This window comes from Canis lupus, chromosome 20 (assembly GCF_048164855.1).
Source record: "Canis lupus baileyi chromosome 20, mCanLup2.hap1, whole genome shotgun sequence".
NCBI classification, from domain to species: Eukaryota; Metazoa; Chordata; class Mammalia; order Carnivora; family Canidae; genus Canis; species Canis lupus.
In genome coordinates this window covers 56213447-56232957 of record NC_132857.1, presented here as the reverse complement: position 1 = coordinate 56232957, position 19511 = coordinate 56213447, and the positions used below count along the sequence as shown (strand labels likewise).

General features: G+C 39.9%; 1 long non-coding RNA gene across 1 annotated transcript in view; it reads left to right on the top strand.

Annotated features, from left to right (window-relative positions):
- LOC140612142 (uncharacterized) overlaps positions 1 to 18910 on the top strand; it is a 31784-nt gene extending 12874 nt beyond the window's left edge. Inside the window, exons 2-3 of the long non-coding RNA XR_012013457.1 lie at positions 5538 to 5715; positions 18109 to 18910. This is a non-coding gene — a long non-coding RNA (uncharacterized lncRNA). The remainder of the gene's footprint in view (positions 1 to 5537; positions 5716 to 18108) is intronic.
- The last annotated feature ends 601 nt before the right edge of the window (positions 18911 to 19511 follow it).

Sequence of the window (19511 nt, the reverse complement as noted above, 5' to 3'; positions counted from 1 at the left end):
TATATATTTTTAAAGATTTTATTTAGTTTAAAGAGAGAACGAGAGCATGCAAGCAGGGGGAGCAGCGGAAGGAGAGAGAGGGAGAGAGATAATCTCCAGCAGACTCCACACCGAGTGCAGAGCCCAGCACGAGGCTCCATCCCATGACCCTGAGATCGTGACCTGAGCCGAAACCTAGGGTCTGACAATTAACCCACCAAACTACACAGGTGCCCCTCAGCCAGAATTATTTTTAAATATGCAAGACATCAGCTAGAAAATATTACAGTACATTCACATAAAAATAGGATGCATATTATGAGCCAATACTCATAGTATTGGTTCACAATATAAAATATATTTCTTATTAGGAGTTGTGGTCTAAGAAGTGTGAAAGGCATCCATCTAAAGAGGTGGGACGCTAAGCTGTAGAGTGCTATGGCATGGGTCCGAGGACAGTAACAAGCAGCTGTGGAATGATGTGCCGCTGGCCCTTGAGCAACGCAGGCTTGGACTACACAGGTCCACTGAGAGGCAGATTTTTTTTTCAATAAATACAGTACTATAAATGTATTTTCTCTTCCTTATGATTTTTCCTAATAACACTTTCTCCAGCTTATTTTATTGTAGGAACATCATATATAATACGTCCAACATACAAAACCGATGTTAATTGACCGTATATGTTAGCAATAAGGCTTCTGGCTAACAGTAGGCTACTGTAGTTGAGTTTTAGGAGAGTCAAAAGTTACACATGGATTTTCAACTGCATGGGGGGGGGGTTGGCACAGTTCAAGGGTCAACTGTATTTATATTTTTTGGTGAGAGAAGAGAGAAGGCAGGCAAGTTGGAGAAGCCCCCACGGTCTGTGCCAGCACATCCCACCTTGACGCTAACTAGCCTATTCTGGGCGTCACTAATAGGTGTGAGACGGAAAGAAGTCTTCTCCTGAGCGAGTGTGGTCATTTAGTGCACAGGTAGAGGTAGATTTACCGTAAAACTGGAGCTTCAGAAACCGTTGTTCCCATGAGTCCCTTCCAAGCCTCTGTTCTGGATTTTGTATTTGTAATTTTATGCTCTTCTTCTTACAAGGCTCTTCAAATTGTATAAGCTCAGGATGCACCAAACCTCCATCTGGCCCAGCTTGTATATGAATTTGAACAACTGTCTTTGTTCTAAAACGAGGCTTCTTAGAGACTTGAAGATACGAATGTGCATTTGGAATCTCCTGAGACAATTTTGGGCCTTCTCCTCCTTTCTGAAACCCCCAAATCTCTTTCTTAAGTCCTCCTCTCAACCAGCACTCACTTCACATTTCATAGGCCCAGGGGAAGGCGTGGGATGCAGCCTCCCTCGTCTTTACACCAACAAACCTATCAAATCGCTGTCCAGAAAGGCCAAGCAGCCCACATCTGGAGAAGTGGCAAATTTAATTTTCTCTCGTTGACTTCTTCTTTGTCTGGTGTTCCTATTTCCAAGGGAAAATGAAAACAAATGTATTAAAAGTAACTGAGTTTCTTTCAATTTAAAAGAGGCTCTGGTTAAGTGTAGTCTTTGGTGTAAATACTCCACCTTTCAAAGTGTTCTCCATCTCCTGCTGTCTTTCCCCTCTCCCTGGGAGCAACTGGACGTAGCGAAAGCTCACATGCATTTACAGCAATGAAAGAGAAGCTTCTGGTGCATTCACTGTCCTTCGAGGCTTCGCCACCTCCTGCTGGGGGCTGGCCCCTTCTAGTCAGCTCCCGGCTGACCTGCGGTGTCCCTGGATGATGCCCGGGTCTCCCACCACATCACAGGCTCCTCACCCCAAGCTTAGGCTTATTATGCACCCCTGTTCTTCCCAGCACCTCCGTGCTCCAAGGGGCCAGAGCAGCGGCTTCCTCACAGCCCGGGAGGGGGTGTTGGCGGGAGGCCTCGGTGTGGACCTGATGCCAGGTACCTGCAGGGCTTGCAGGGGAGGATTTCAGCCACTCAAGGTAGCCCCAGGACGGTAAATAGCAGCTGTCCGCAACCCTCTCCTGCAAATCGCTCTGGAACTTTCCAGCGTAACACACTCTCGGGGTGACCTCAAGAGCACTCCTTGTCTCACGTCTCTCCTCTCTAGTCTTTCCTCCCTTTCTACCTGCTTGTCTGTCAGGCAGGAGCTCCCCTCACATCATTTCCTTCTCCTATTCTTTATACTTTTTTTCAAAGCAGTATCCTCTACTTCTTCCCTGGGGCAGTAGGACTTGTGACTTAGCCTTATAGTAAAAGGGTAGCGAGGGAAGAGAAACTCGGATGACAGAGAAGGAAAAACGGATCAGGATATGTTTGTGTGTTTTTTTTTTTTTTTTAATGTCAATTTACTCCACTACAAATAGCTCTGCTAATCCACCATCTCTCTCTTTTCCCCTTACCACCGAGACCAGTCATATCAGAGGCCAGTCCTCCACTTGTCCTATGATAAGAACCCTCATCAGCCTCAAGGATTTCTCTGTTTAGGTTTCCCCCTTGCTCTGCTTTATGAGTCACTTCCTCGGGCTTTATCCCCCGTCAGCTCACTGAATGCAACATTGTTGAAATCACCAATGACTTCTTCACAGTCAAAGCCAATGGACACTTGGGTTCTCAAGTTTGTCTTCTCAACATATTTGATATCATCCATTATTTCTGCCTTCTTCAAGCATGCTCCTCTCTTAGTTCTATAGTAGCACTTCTGTTTTCCGATGTTTCTTTTACCCACTAGCCTCTCCTTTTCAAACTCTATTGTTAGATCTATCTCTTCTTCCTGGCATATGAGTTTCTGAGGCTCAGGCCTGGATGCTCTCCCTCTTTCAATTCTTTCTCTACGTTCATGTCTCCCAAATTTATATGGCCAGCCTACATTTCTGCTTTGAGTTCACTCCTGTATCCATGGACCTACTTAACATCGCCTCTTAAATCTCACATATGTCTCTAGCTCGACGTGTTTGGAAAATAATGATTGATTCTTCTCCACCTACTATACCCTCAGCCCCAATTCCTTCTTATCTTAGTAGAGGGCACCATGTTTTAATCAACTGCCTAAGACTTCTAGGTTTCTACCTTTCCTGCACCTCCGACTGTCATCCAAGAGAAAGTGATTTCAACTTCCCAAATGCTTTTTTTTTTCACTGCACTGCCAGCCTCTTAAGTCATCTACTATCATCTTTCAGATAACATTGTCTAGTAGCCTTTCAACTGGCCTCTGCTTCAGTTCCTGCCTTCTCCCATTCATGCTCCATGAAACAATAAGAGAAGCTGGCTTAAAATATACCATGGTTCTTCTTTTTCTAGTTTGCTTTCCTACCCTTCCTCAACAATTCAGCCCTTTGGATATAATTCAGCCATAAAAAGGGAAATCCTGCCATTTGTGACAATGTGGATGGATCTTGAAGGCATTACACTAAATGAAATGTTAGAGAAAGACAAACACTGAATGATCTCACTTATATGTGAATCTAAAACAAAACAAAACAACAACTCATAGAAAAAGAAAAACAAAACAAAACAAAAAACAGATTTGTGTCTATCAGAGACAAAGGCTGGAGGATTCCAACGAAGGCAGTCAAAAGGTACAAACTTCCAGTTAAAAGATAAATAAATATTGGGGGTGAATGCATAACACGACAACTATAGTTAACACTGTTATGTGGTATATTTGATTGTTTTTAAGAGAGTAGATCCTAAGAGTTCTTGCTTCAAGGAAAACATTTTTCATTCTTTTTCTTTTTTTTTTTGTATCCACATGAAATAACGGGTGTTAACTGAATTTATTGTGGTAACCATTTCACAAGTTATTAATACTATATGCCATAAACTTATACAGTGCCTTCTGTCAATTGTATCTCAATAAAACTGGAAGAAAAAAAAAACTAATTCTGCCTAAAAGCCATTCACTGGTGCTGAACAAGAAAGGCATCCATGTAGCCAGGTATTAACCACAATGGCCCAGAACTAGGGATCAAAACCTAAGTAGAGCTGAGGAGGACATCCACATGAGGTGATGGCATGGCACATATTGCCTAAGCGTGGATGGGTGAGAAGGATATGCACACAGGAGAGGTGGAGATGGTAATAGCCCAGCGTGGCTGTTGGAGCCTGAGCGGGGTCAGGAGATCATCCATACCAGGAGTAGAGGAGTAGGGATTGGTGGCAGAAATTGGAAGTTGGTTGCATGCATGGACACTGATCAAACAAGTAAATATATTAAAGATATTGGAAGTCAGGTTTCTTATTGTGGGAAAAAGAGGTTATAAATATAGAAAGGTAGAAAAATAGAATTTGCCTTGTAGTTTGCATTGGAATTGGAGATAGCAGTATGAATTCATAGTTCTCTATATACATGAATAGACATAAAAAGAAATGAATATAAATGTGTGTCTGCACATATGCCTACAGGTATACATGTGTATCGCCTAGCTCTGTCCTTGAGAAAGCCTGGGAGCTGTAACACCCCAGTGACAATATGCACATGTCTTGGTTTCTAAATACCTTCTCCACTAAAAGGAACCAGGACTCCTTAGTAAAATGGATGATCCCAAGGCTGGGGTAGGAGAAGTACAAGATGAATCTGGGACATATTTTGTGTCAGAAACTAAGGAAGTGCTCAAAAATGATGGGGGCACCTTGAAAAAAAACATAGAAAACCATAGCTAGCTTGGAAGTGCTCCCATGGGTCAAAGCTGAAACTATTTGGCATCAAAATTAATAGTGATAGTAATAAATAATTATCCATTGAATAAGATGGATGAAATCTATACTGACTAGTCTATACAGTCCATACTGAAATAAATCAATAAATGAATAGATTAGGAATGGGAAAGCTGGAAAGTACCTCTTCACAAAATATTTATTGATTACAAGGGAGGGAGAAAGGTATCTTTAGAGTCAAGAAGCTTAGCTGACATTACCTTAATTAGGGGATCAAAGTTAAAATCACCAGCAATGAATGAGTTGATCAAAACCATGTGCCACCTAATAGTATGCAATGCATCACTTCTCTCCTGCCAAAGATGCATAACCTGAATCCAACCACAAAGTAACATCTGAAAACCCAAACTAAGAAGCTGTCTACAAAGTAACTATCCTGCAATCTTAAAAAATGTCAAGACTATGACTGCCAAGACAAGATTGAGGAAGCAAACAGACTGAAGGAAACTAAAGTGATATGACAACTGAAAGCAAAGCATGATTCTGGACTAGATCCTTTTGCCATAAAGGTATTACTACAATAACTGGCGAAACTTGAATAGAGTCTGAGGTTAGGGTTGATTTGGTTTCCTAATTTTGGTGATTGCATTGTGGTTAGTAGAACGTCCTTGTTGTAGGTGCTTGGTGTGATGGGTCATGTGGTAGGTAGCCTCTAAGATGGTCCCCATGGCACCCACCTCTTGATATTCATGCCCTTGTATAATCTCCCACTGAATGTATTTACACCCAGTGGTTCACTTCTAATTATTAGAAAATGACATAAGTGATAGCATAGCACTCAGAGATTAGGTTATAACAAGACTGTCTCTTGGCTGCTCTTTCTCCTTCTCTTGCTCACTCACTCTAAGACAGGTCAGCTGCTATGTTGAGGACTATGTGGCAATGAGTTGAGGGAGACCTGTGAGGAAGGCTGTGAAGAACTGAACCCTTAACAAAGCCTTGGGTCAGTAACTTATGAGAAACCAAATCCTGCCAACAACCACCTGAGCAAGCTTGGAAGTGTTGTTGCTACAATCGAGTGTTCAGGTAAGACTGCAGCTCTGTCAACACTTTGTTTGCAGCCCATGAGAGACTATGAGACAGAGGGGCCAGCTAAGCCCAGGTTCCGATGTGCAGAAAATCTGAGATTATAAAGGCTGTTTTGAGCCACTAAATTGTGGGATAATTTGTTACACAGCAATAAATAACAAACACAAGGTATCATACTGCAATTTATTCTCAAATGGTTCTGGAGGAAAAGCCGCACTCTAAGTTTGAGATTGTTTTAAAAACGTGTATGTGTGTGTGTGTGTGTTGGATTATGTCTCTTCCCTGCTAAAAGCTCTTTATGGGTTTCCCATAATATGTAACAAAATCCAAATTCCTTACTACACCCTACTGTTCTGCCCTTGATCATTTCTCCAGCCCTCTTTATCCTTCTCACCCCTTTTTAACTTCTGCCGCACTGGTTTTCTCACAATTCTTTGAACAAATCATGAGAGGGCCTTTGAATTTACTTTTTCTCTTACCTGAGATGCTCATCCCCCATTCTTCACATGACTATCCCATTCATATACTTTAAATCTCACCGTTTTTGTCCACTTAAGAAATCCATTACTCCTCATTTATATTCTCTTTCTCAGTCCCTCTCTGGTCTCATTCATATGCTTATCAGATTTTGCAATTATTTTATTTGGGTACTTGTTTTTAATCAGGCTCTGCCTTTGATAAAGATAAGCATTGGGGGAGTCATCCTTCTCCTTTACATCACTGCATCCCTAGTATCTAACACAGAATAAGTATTATTTAATAATTGTTGAATAAATGTTTTAACATATGCTGATGACTTGGGTAGAATTTTCAAAAGCAAAATTTCATTTCTCCTCCCTCCCAAAAAGAAAATTTAAAGCTACACAGAGAGAGTTCAATTTTATTTACATAAGCGATCAAATCTGATCATAATAGAATTTTTATGATCCAACATCAAAATTGATTGTGTATATTGAACTGAAAAACCAGGTCATCATATGGCTTTTCTATACTACTTTCCTGTTATCTTGTCTAAAAGTTGGTTTTGTTTATTCTATTCTTTTAGTCCCTATTTTGAAGATATCTCATCTTACAGTTTTATTCAATGTATAGTACAATTCCATATGTAGATAACAGTGCCATCTTCCAAGAATCCCAGGAATGGCTTCCATATGGATTTATTGGGCCACCCAGAGCTGGCTTTGATGGTGGGTCTGGGAACCCTCTCTGCCAGCTATAAGCCCCCCTCCTGCTTCAACAATTCAGTACCATCATGGAAGAGAAAAAAAAGCAATGAGAATGAGCCTTAAATCTCCCATCTTGTATCTGCCAGAACATATCAGTTCCAGGTCATGTTTCTGCAGCACCCATGTCATGGAGTGAGCACAAACTGTCAATATGAAGAAGAGAGAAGCTCCTTTGACAGCTCCCATGTCTACATTCCAGACCCATTACAGCAGGAGAGCTTGTTCCTCTTGAATGAGCTGCTGCTCCCTCAGCTGGTCCCCCAGCTGTAGAAATACATCCACTGCTGGAGAAATTCTCAGGGTCAAGGCCTAGAAGAGGCCATGTCTCTGCCTGTCATATATATTTACAGGACAGACTTGCTGTATTCATAATTGGGGGTGGGGTGAAGAGGGACAAGCAGGCAGAAACACAGCATGTCTCCCCAGAAGGTGCTATGTGTCATTTCACATTCTCACCATGTAAGTGCATTCAGTTCAAACCTAGAATCATAAAATAAGAGAGCTTCAGAATTAACTTCCTTCTGTAAAAAACCTTGCATTTCTGAAACTAGCTTTCAAGAACTGGATAAACAAACATTTCTATGAAAATAATAAACTCTGCCTAATTGCCCATTACCTTCAAATTATAGATTCCAGATATGAGGAGGTTGGGGAGAAAGGCAAAATGGAGATAAGTAATATGCCGGATAGAGAATTTAAAGTAATGGTCATACTCAATAGACTTGAGGAAGGAGTGGAAGACCTCAATGAGACCTTCAACAAAGAGGTTAAAAAATAAATAAATAAAATTTAAAAACCAAATAAAAGAGAACTAATCAGAGATGAAGAACTTACTAACTGAAATTAAAAATACACTAGATGGAAAATAGTACACTAAAGGCAACAGAACAGATCAGCAACCGGGAGGACAGAGTAATGGAAAGCAATCAAGCTGAACAGGAGAGAGAAAAAAATAATAAAATATGAAAATAGACTATGATAACTTGGCAACATCATCAAATATAATAACATTCACATTATAGTTATCCCATGAAAGGGGAGAAAAGGGAGCAGAAAATTTATTTGAAAAATAGCTGAAAACTTCCCTATTGAAGATTGAAGAAAACAGAAATCCAGATCCAAAGCCCCCAACAAAATCAACCCAAGGAGGTCCACACTAAGGTATATAGTAATTAAAATGGAAAAAAAATAATGGTGATGAAGAATGTGAAGGGTTGCAAGAGAAAAGAAGACAGTTACATACAAAGCAAATCTCATGAGGCTATGAGCTGATTTTTCAGCAGAAATTTTGTAGGCCAGAAGAGAGTGGCATGACATATCCAAAGTGTTAAAAGGGTAAAACTTGCAGCCAAGAATACTCTAATCAGCAAGGCCATCATTCAGAAGAGGAGAGAGCAAGTTTCCCAAAAAAATAGTTAAATGAATTCACAACCACTAAACCAGTCCTACAAAAAAAAAAAAAAAAAAAAAAAATCTTATGGGGAATCTATGAGTGGAAAACAAAAAAACATAAGTAAGAGTAAGAAAAATAGAAAGCACAAACACCAAATCAAATATATATGTAGAAATCTGTCAAAATTAAAGGATGTGAAATATGATACCAAATAACTGAAAATATGGAGGGGAGAGAAGTGAAAAATTTCAAAATTAAGCAATCATCAACTTACTGTAGACTGCTATATGTATAAAATGTTATATTCAAACCTAATGGGAAGCACAAATCAAAAACAAGCAATAGATGTGCAAAAAATAAACAGAAAGCCAGCAAACCATGAGAGAAGACAGCAAGAGAAGGAACAGAGAGGAACTATAAAAACAATCATAATACAGCTAACAAAATGGCAGTAAGTATATACTTATCACTAATTACTTTGAATGTAATGCACTAAATGCTCCAATGAAAAGACACAAGGTAGTAGAATGGATGTAAAAGCAAGACTCCCCTAATCCTGCCTACAAGAGACTCATTTCAGACCTAAAGACACATACAGATTGAAAGTGAAGGGATGGAAAAGTATTTATCATGAAAAGAGAGTTAGACTTCAATACTTGTGTAAGACAAGTCTTTAAAACAAAGACTGTAATGAGGCAAAGAAGGACATAATCATAAAGGAAACAATCTAACAAGAAGATATAACAATTGTAAATATTTATGCACCCAACATGGGAGCATCCAAATACATGAAGCAGCTAACAACAAACATAAAGGATGCAATCAATGGTAATACAATAATGGTAGGAGACGTTAAACCTCACTGACATCAATAGATAGATCATCCAAACAGAAAATCAGTAAGGAAATAGTGGGTTTGATAGATACGTTGGACCAGATGGATCTAACAAACATATTCAGAATGTTCTATCCTAAAACAGCAGAATACACATTCTTTTTAAGTATATATGGAACATTCTCTAGAATAGATCATATTTAGGCCACAAAACAAATAAATCTAAACAAATTCAGGGCAGTCCAGTGGCCCAGCGGTTTAGCACTGCCTTTGGCCGGGGGTGTGATCCTAGAGACCCGGGATCGAGTTCTGTGTCGGACTCCCTACGTGGAGCCTGCTTCTCCCTCTCCCTCTGCCTGTTTTTCTGCCCCCCTCTCTCTCTGTGTCTGTCATAAATAAATTTAAAAATCTTTTAAAAAAGTAAAAATAAAACAAAAAATAAACAAATTCAAAAAGACTGAAGTCATACTATGCATCTTTTTCAATCACGATGTTATGAAACAAGAAATCGACCATGAGGAAAAGTCTGGAGAGAACACAAATATATGGAGGATTGCAAGAGAAAAGAAGACAGAATATATGGAGGTTAAATAACATGCTACTAAACAATGAATGGTTCAACCAAGAAATCAAAGAGGAAATTTTAAAAAATACATGAAGATAAATGAAAATGAAATCACAACAGTCCAAAACCATTGGGATTCAGCAAAAGCAGTTCTAAGAGGAACATTTAGAGCAACACAGGCCTACCTCAAGAAGCAAGAAAAAGAGCAACTAAGCAACCTAACCTTACACCAAAAGTAGCTAGAAAAAGAACAAACAAAACCCAAAACTAGCAGAAAGAAGGAAATAATAAAGTTTAGAGCAGAAATAAATGAAGCAGAAACTTAAAAAACAATAGAACAAATCAATAAAACCAGGAGCTAGTTCCTTGAAAAGGTCAACAAAATTGAGAAACCTTTAGCAGATTCATCAGAGAGAGAGAGAGAGAGAGAGAGAGAGAGAATACTCAAATATACAAAACCAGAAATGAAAGAGGAGAAATAACACTGACACCACAGAAATACAAAGGATTATAAGGGAATAGTATGAAAAATTATGTGCCAACAAATTGGATAACCTAGAATAAATGGAAAAATTACTGAACACATATAACTTCCCAAAGCTAAATCAGGAGGAAATAGAGAATTTGAACAGACCAGAAATGAAATTGAATCAGCAATCAAAGAACTCCCAACAAACAAAAGTTCAGGACCAGATGACTGCACAGGGGAATTCCACCAAATATTTCAAAAAAAGTTTATACCTATTCTTCTCAAACTATGCCAAAAAGTAGAAGAGGAAGGAAAGCTTAGAAATTCATTCCATGAGGCCAGCATTACTCTGATACCAAAACCAGACAAAGACACTACAAAAAAAGAGAGAACTATATGCCAATGTCTCTGATAAACATAGATGCAAAAATCCTCAACAAAATATTAGCGAACTGAATCCAACAATGCATTTTTAAAAAATCATTCGCATAATCAAGTGGAATTTATTTCTGGCATGCAAGGCTGGTTCCATATTAGCAAATCAATCAATGTGATACATCACACCAACAGGAGAAAGGATAAAAACCATATGAGCATTTCAATAGAGGCAGAGAAAGCATTTGACAAAGTACAACATCCATTCACGATAAAAACAGAACAAAACAAACAAATAAAAAACCTCAACAAAGTAGGCTGAGAGGGAACATACCTCAACATCATAAAGGCCATGTATGAAAAACTCACAGCTAGCACACACTCAATGGTGAAAACCTGAAAGCTTTTCCCCTAAGTTCAGGACCAAGACAAGGACGTCCATTCTCACCATGTTTGTTCAACAGAGTACTGGAAGTCTTACCAAGGATAGTAAAATACTTAGGAATAAACCTCACCAAGGAAGTGAAAGACTTATACTCTGAAAGTATAAAACACTGATGAAAGATATTGATGACATAAACTAGTGGAGAGATACTCCTTTCTCATGGATTGGAAGAACAAATATTGTTAAAACGTCCATACTATCCAAAGCAATCTATAAATTTTACACAATCCCTATCAAAATACCAAAAGCCTTTTCCACAGAACTGGAACAAAAATATCCTAAAATTTGTATGGAAGCACAGAGACCCTGAATCACAAAAGCAATCTTGAAAAAGAACAAAATTGGAGGTATCACAGTCCCGGATTTCAAAATATACTACAAAGCTACAGTAATCAAAAAAGTATAGTACTGGCACAAAATAGACATATTGATCAATGGACCAGAACAGAGAGCCCAGAAATAAACCCATGCTTATGTGGTAATTAATCTTTAACAAAGGAAATAAGACTATCCAATGGGAAAAAGACAGCATCTTCAACAAATGGTGTTGGGAAAAATTGGACAGCTACCTGAAAAAGAATAAAACTGGACCACTTTCCTACACCAACCACAAAAATAAACTCAAAATGGATTAAAACCTAAATGTGGGCAGCCTGGGTGGCTCAGTGGTTTAGTGCCACCTTCGGCCTGGGGTGTGATCCTGGAGACCTGGGATCAAGTCCCACATTAGGCTCCCTGCATGGAGCCTGCTTCTCCCTCTGCCTGTGACTCTGCCTCTCTCTCTCTATCTATGTGGGTCTCTCGTAAATAAATAAATAAATAAATAAATAAATAAATAAATAAATAAAATCTTAACACACACACACACACAAACCCTAAATGTGAGGTCTGAAACCATAAAAAATCCTAGGAGTGAGCACAGGCAATAATTTCTCAGACATCAGCCGGAGCAACGTTTTTCTAGTATGTCTTGTGAGACAAGAGAAACAAAATAAACTACAAAATAAACATCAAAATAAAAAGCTTCTGCAGAACAAAGAATCAATCAACAAAACTAAAAGACAATTTACTGACTGCGATGACATTTGCATATCTGATAAAAGGTTAGTATCCAAAATATATGGAGAGCTTATGTAACTCAACACCAAAAAACAAATAATCAAAAAATGGGCAGAAGACCCGAGTAGACATTTCTCCAAAGAAGACATACAGATGGCCAACAAGCACATGACAGGTGCTCTACGTCACCAATTGTCAGGGAAATGCAAATCGAAACCACAGGAAGATCCACCACACACTCGTCCGAATGGCTAAACTCAAAGACACAAGAAACAGCAAACGTTGATAAGGATATAGAGAAAAAGGAACCGTCACGCACGTTGATGGGACTGCAAACTGGCACAGCCACCGGGGAAAACAAGATGATGGTTCCTCAAAAAATTAAAAATAGAATCACCATATGATTCACTGCTGGGTATTTACCCAAAGAAAATGGAAACACTAAATCGAACAGATATTAATGTCTAGGAAAATTTAAACTGTGTGTTCTCAAAAAAATAAAAGTGTGTTCTCAATGGCCAGGCAACTGCATTTGCAGGTAATACTCAAGTGAGACATGTAAAAATAAATAAATAGATAAATGTACTTCCTACAAAGGCTTTTACTGTAGTCTTCTTAGTAAAAGGAAAAAACTGAAGCTCACCTATAAAGCCAACTTAATTTTGGTATATTTATATTATGGACTTCAGTTATATAGAAATAATCTTGAAAACACAATGTGAAGAAACACTCCAGTTACAGACGATTGCTTAATAGTACAGTAAATCATTTCCATAAAATTTACATACCTATAAACTAGCTATGCTGTTTATCAATATATATTTAGAAAACATAAAAACAAGGGCAGAATCACGGAATTCATGACAGCACTTAACTCTGAAGAGATGGATGAGGAGAAATGTGACCCAGGAAAGATTTATAGGAAATTTCAATTTTATTGGTAATAGTTTATTTATTAAGAGAGTGATAAAATATATACAATAAAATATGATATTAATATTTGTTACTTCTGGGTGGTACCTGCGTGGTATTTATTTTATTATCTTTCCAAACAACTCTTTGGTGTTCAAATTATTTTTCAAAATAAAAAAAAAATTATGACAGTTTATAAATTAAAGAAATCGTTAAAAAAAAAAAGGTGAGATGGGCTTTTTGAAGACTCGTCACAGGGTGGCATTCGTCAGGATAAAAGGCTCGGTGAGGCCATGCCTGGGCAGGGACACGGCAGGAGTCCCTGCCCCAGTCCTCAGTCCTGCTTAGGAGTCTGCGGTCCCAGCCCCAGAGGGACTTTGCCCTCCTCCCCGGCCCCCGGAACCCCCTTTTCTGGGTTTACACATCATTCTTTGGAGGAAGTCTTTTCCATTTTGTATGAGTGCGTTGTAATTCCCTTTCGTCGTACTGGAAAAGCCCTCTGCGGGCCTCTTCCCTGCAGTACTCATCACTCTAGTATAATTTGCTGTGCACTTGGCTCCCTGTGCCACCGCTGGCTCCTAGGCTGTGTGACAGCTCCAGCAGCCCCAACACCCTCCGCCCACATTTCTGCTGAATTCACGGATTCTGGGGCCAGAAAGGCAGCCACAGAGGGCTCTGGGCTGGCCGAGGGCCCAACTGAGGGCACCGCTTCCTGAAGACGCCACTAGGAAATCCTCCAGGCAAACCAGCTCTCGAGAACCTTCTGCCCGGGGCTGGCCTTGCATTTCAGAGTCACTGATGTTTGAAGCTGATTTTCATGGGGAAAAAAAGACCCAGTGGTTAAAGACAGCTGATCTTCACTTGCCTTTCCTCCTTGTTTTATCTAAACACACAAATAGGGAAAGTTGGCTCAGAAACCATTCAAAATTGGATTTTCTTTTATAACCTCCACTCAAAATCCCCCATGTTACAGTTTTCCACATAAAAAAGCCAAGTCGCAGCCCTACGGAAAACATCCTATAGATATTTTCCTGTTTTTGCCATTCTGCCCAATTTTTTAAAATGTAGGGACCCTATCAGACATACCCATTGTTCAGTAATGGGGAAAACATGGGTGGTGAAAGCCACACGCCCGTCAAGCTTGACCTTAACCCGTTCCTGGTTTAGAAATCAGAGCTTACTGCGGATGCCCCTGGGTTGGAGAGCTACGGGTCAGGACAGGTCAAAGGGCGTGAACTCCACCCTGGCCTTGGGGGAACACCGTGCACGCAGGTGCCCCGCACACTGCTGAGTGGAGGACCCTGTGGCAGGCTGCGTAGCCACGTGTGAGTGTTCCTTGCCCCCTCCCACTCCCGCCTGCCCGGCCGTGTCTTACAGAGTCACCTGGAGAGCACAGCGGCCTCCCCGTGGGCAGCACTTGGCCACATGACTCGTTTCAGCCAGTGAAACGTGGGCGGAAGTGAGAGGGGGCCCACCCAGCAGAAAGTTCTAAGAGGCATGGCCACCTTCTCCCAGCATCCTGGAACCGCTTTTCTTCAACACACAGAACAGCATGTTCCAGAAAGAGACTGTTCTGCTAGCCTGAATCCCACAATAAAGCAGATCCGTGGAGCTAATGTGCAGCTGATATATAACGTGAGCCCAGGGGAGGAACAAAACAAAACAGAAATACTTCGCTTTTGAAGCCGTTAATAGTTTAGGATTGTCGGTTACAATAGCACAACCTAGTGAACGACGACTGATGGAGAATTTTAAAAATTAGAATAAGCTGAAAATATGCTCCCCACAGTAGACACCAGGCTGCTGACGGGCCTCCCCTCTGCCACCTACAGCAGGAGCTCGTAGGAGGGGTTGGGAACTTTGCCATAGGGTAGCCTCTTTTCCTCTGCAAAGGCAGTTGTAGCAAATATTCTGTTTCTGGCACACAAGCTGGCAAAAAGCCTCCAGGGCCTTTCTGTCCTTCTGTCCTTTTTTTTCCCTCTACAATTCACCTCAAAGACCCAGAATCTTCTGGGTCCAGAACAAGTTCCAGTGTTCCATCTAGCTTCCTAGGGAGATCTTTAACAAATTTCTCACCTGGTTGCAAGTGAGCCTTGCTGACTGAATAGAACAGATTGGTTTTCTACCTTTTCTGAATCAATGGTGGGAAAAACTAGGATTTTCCAAATTAGAGTAATTTAACCTATTGATTTTATCACCAGTGACTCTCCACTATCTCTCCAGGAAGATAGAAGACCTTTCATTAAATATTCCTTGGACATGGGTGCAGCCAAGAGCCTGCCGGTGGCCATCCACGCTATAGACGCTAAACCAGAGTTTTATAATTAGAGAGAGAGAGAGAGAACGGTTTCATGGAAACATGATGCTTGGCAGGGATAATGTTCTGATTTCTGGAGGAAACAGAAGTCAACTAAAGAAGGTGCTAAAAATGCTCTCTAAACACTGGAAACATGGACTGAGCTGGGTCTTGTCTCCATTCCATCCGAGTAGAATCCGTCCCTCACCTTCTTGAGCACACATAGGAGCAGTGTGCGTATCAAAGCAGCTCTCTCTCAACACCACACATGCATATGTTGCTGACACTTCAACATGTCGCTCCTATTAGCTATTGTCCTAAGTATAGATTTTAAATAAAAAACAGGACACGTGACTACAATGATTATTTGTTTCTTTTTAAGTGAGCTCTACACCCGATGTAAGGCACAAATTCACAACCCTGGGATCAAGAGTCACCTGCTCTACCAGCTAAGCCAGTCAGGCGCCACTACAAGGACTGCCTTTATTATTAGTAAAATTAATTAATTATTAATTAAATATTAAATACATTAATTATTGATAAAATTAATATTAGCAAATACTAGTAACAAACAGCATCGCGGTTTCTTTAGAAACTAAGGTAGGGCGTGCTCTTGTGCAGGAAATCATCTGCCTTGGGTATTAACTTTCTTTTTGACTTTCCCCACCCAAGTCTTGTACTTTGTCTCCCCTACCCACACCTTCCTTCTGCCCTACCCCCCACCCTCTGCTCTGGACAGCTGTGATCTCCTTTCCTGTTCTCCATTTCCCACTTCCATCCCCCACCTGATCTTGTCGATCCTCAGAGGGACAGTGGTGCAGCGGGAGGGGCATCGAGCTTAGAGTCCCCATGAGGGTTAAGGTTGAGTCCTAGTGCTGCCACCAACATACTGAGTGACCTGAGATAAGTCACAACAGCTTTCTGTGTACCCACGTCCTCACCCATATAATGAACTAAGGATATTTGGTTTAATTATTTCTAAGGTCCACTGCAACTTTACAGTAATATGGGTCTTCCTGCTTGGGTACATGTCACTTGGTTATTTGAATCTGCTCTAGCTTTCATGAGCCTTTTTTGCCACTTCTTTTTATTATTACTGACATTCGGGATTTAAAAATAGGTGCTCGGTCTTAACCAACAGTTGCTCTTTTATATTGGAACAAAACATCAATTGTTTCTATGATGATATTCCTGCTTTGTAGGTTATAAAGAAAGTCCAGAATATAAGGTTGCAGAATATAAATTGTAGGGGACTTTCTTCTGCCAGAAAATGGCAAGTAAGTTAATCCAAGTTTCCAGAAGACCATAAGCTACTCTTAACAGAATCTCAGCATCTGTTCTGCAAAAGGCAAGAGTGTTGATTTCCATTTGTACTCCCAGAGTTCTTTTCTTGACAAGCCAAGTTCTAGACAACAAAAGGTGGCGGTGTTACATTTACCTCTCAACTGCTGGGATAGAGGAGAGGAAGTAACATCAGTCACATCAGAGTCAATATAGCTCATGTTTGGCAGAGCTGAGAAATGGTATCCAGGCTTGTTTTTTGCCATTTGAGTTACGATCTGACACAAGGTAGATGCTGCAAGCCTTCACAAAACAGCCTGTCCTGCAGAGAGCTAATGGCGAGTCAAATCTCTCTTGTCCCACATGCAGCTCCCCAAATCCCTGCAAATTATTCCAGGGTTGTCAAGGCCCTTACTCCCTCTTATCCACACATGTCCCCCTTTCCTCTATTGAAGTAATTTAAACATTCTTGTTAATATTTACTAATGAGAAAAAAGGATCATAAAAATAAAGTATTGATAAAAGTTTAGAGAGGGTATACAGATTTAAACACTTCATAACACTCTTGGGACAAATTGTCACAAGTTTCTGGGGGGTAATTTGGTAATAGAGATCAAAAATTTCTACTAGTTGTCCTAGAGTCATCTCAAGAGAGTGCGCAGGTGTTCATTGCATTATTGTTTGTGAGAGAAAAATCTAGACACAATTTTTAGGATATGCTGAATGTGGATCAACAGGGGATGGGGTAAATAAGTTATGATCCGTCCATACAATGGAATTCATGTAGCCACTTAAAGAATGAAGTAGATCTTCACGCACTGACAACAAAAGCTATCCCAAAGGTACTCATTTTTAAAGCTATGTTGCAATGATCTGCACATCACATGAACTTTAGGCAACTGTCAGATAAGTGATCTTTACGACGACTAAACTGATTAACATAAGGATATGACAGATACATAATCATAAATGTAAAAAAATAAAAGGTACTTTGCAGAACTCATTTCTATGTATATATGTGATACCATTCATGTAACTGTATGAATATATTTGCAATTGTTTATACATGCATTAGAAAACATGTAAGAGTATATTCAAGAAATTATTATTTTTTAAAAATATTTCATTTTTTATTTATTCATGAGAGACACAGAGAGAGAGGCAGAGACACAGGCAGAGGGAGAAGCAGGCTCCATGCAGGGGGCCCAACGTGGGACTCGATCCCACATCCAGGCTGAAGGCAGCGCTAAACCACTGAGCCACCCGGCTGGCCTATTCAAGAAATTATTAATAGAGGTTATTGTGTAGAATGGAAAGAGGTGGGAGTAGAAAGGGGGATTTTGCTTTTCTAATTAAAAACTTGTCTACTTAACTATTTCATATTTCGATGCTTATGCATTACCTTTGCCTTTACACAAAACTTTATTAAAGGAAAAAAACTAGAAACGTATTTTTAAAAAAGTGAGACAAATTATGATATAACCATAAAATGTAAATGTAATAGTAACCAACCCCTACAAATTACCTCCTACAGCTATGTTTGCTGACAGAAAAGCATTTGAGATGCATTGTTAGATTTTAAAAGGAGTTTACGAAGCAAAAAGAGCAAGGCGAGCAAGAGAACCATTGGAGCCTCCCGAGGACATGCTCCAAGTGGAGTTCTTCTAACACCGATGCCAGCACAGTACCCAGCAAACCTGTCTCGAAAGTACCGCTCCTCTGATGCACACTACAGTCCCACACTGTGCTACAGGCTACGTCCTTTATGGTTGATCCTCACAACAACCTCAGATTGAAGATGAGGGAGGGTGTTTAACAAATGAGGCTTGGATTCAAACCCAGATTCTTCTTCCCAAACCAAAAAGTTTGGAGAATAAATTGACCAAATCAAAGAATGACAGAATGAATCATGGAAAGATTATAGGACTATACCAGACTGAGAAGTACCACAGTGAATATGGAACTCGTAACTCAGGGAGACACCCTTATTCTCTCACAGCAGCTGAGCAAGAGAGGGGAAGTGGGCTCAGGTGTTGAGTCCTGATTTCTTGACTGCAGGTATACAATAGGAGATAGGCACTGGAAAGATTATTAGTGATCACACAGTTCACTGTTTTTCAAATGGTAAATTGTAAATTAGTGGATCTTGACACCAACGTAGTGAGTCACAACTCAGATATTTCTTTAAAAATAGTGAACTGGAATAGAATGGAATATGGAAAAAAACAGACATAATGCATGTTGTGGAGGTCCCTATGTTTTTTGTGAAACACAATTTCAGTTGTATTTTATATACACAGAAATGTCTGCATTGAGTTGCACTGCAATAATATAAATGGCAGCCAGAAAATTTTTTTTTTCTTTTTTTTCAGAAAAGTTTTAAAACCATTGATTCAGTTTCAGTTCCTTCATCAGGTGACAGACTAAGGTCTAGAGGGATTAGATCTTTTAAGACCATAGTGTCTTCATCTGCAGAATCTGACTCCATCTTGCATTTCCCCACTTATATTCTTTGTTCCATCTTTCAAAATTATTGTTACTGAGCTTACCTTTCTGATAAGGCTACTAGGAAAGATAATGTAGGTATAAATATGGAAGCTACCATGTTATTATTACTATGTTAGGACTTACCATGCTATCAATATGGGATGAGCTAGTGGATTCTGGTAGGACCCAAAGTCACTGCCTCAACATCAGGTGAACAAAACAGGCTTCCTGTCATGGGAAATGGGAATTCCAAGGCTGATGTCTTGACAAGAATGTTTCCAAGTCTCCATCCCAGGACCCAGGGATCACGACCTGAGCCAAAGGCAGATGCTCAACTGCTGAGCCACCCAGGTGCCCCATAGTACATTGGTTCTGTCGACTGTACAATATCTTAAAATTATGTATTTCCTAATAAAAGGAAACTTCTCCTGATAGCAAAATTTCAAAAAA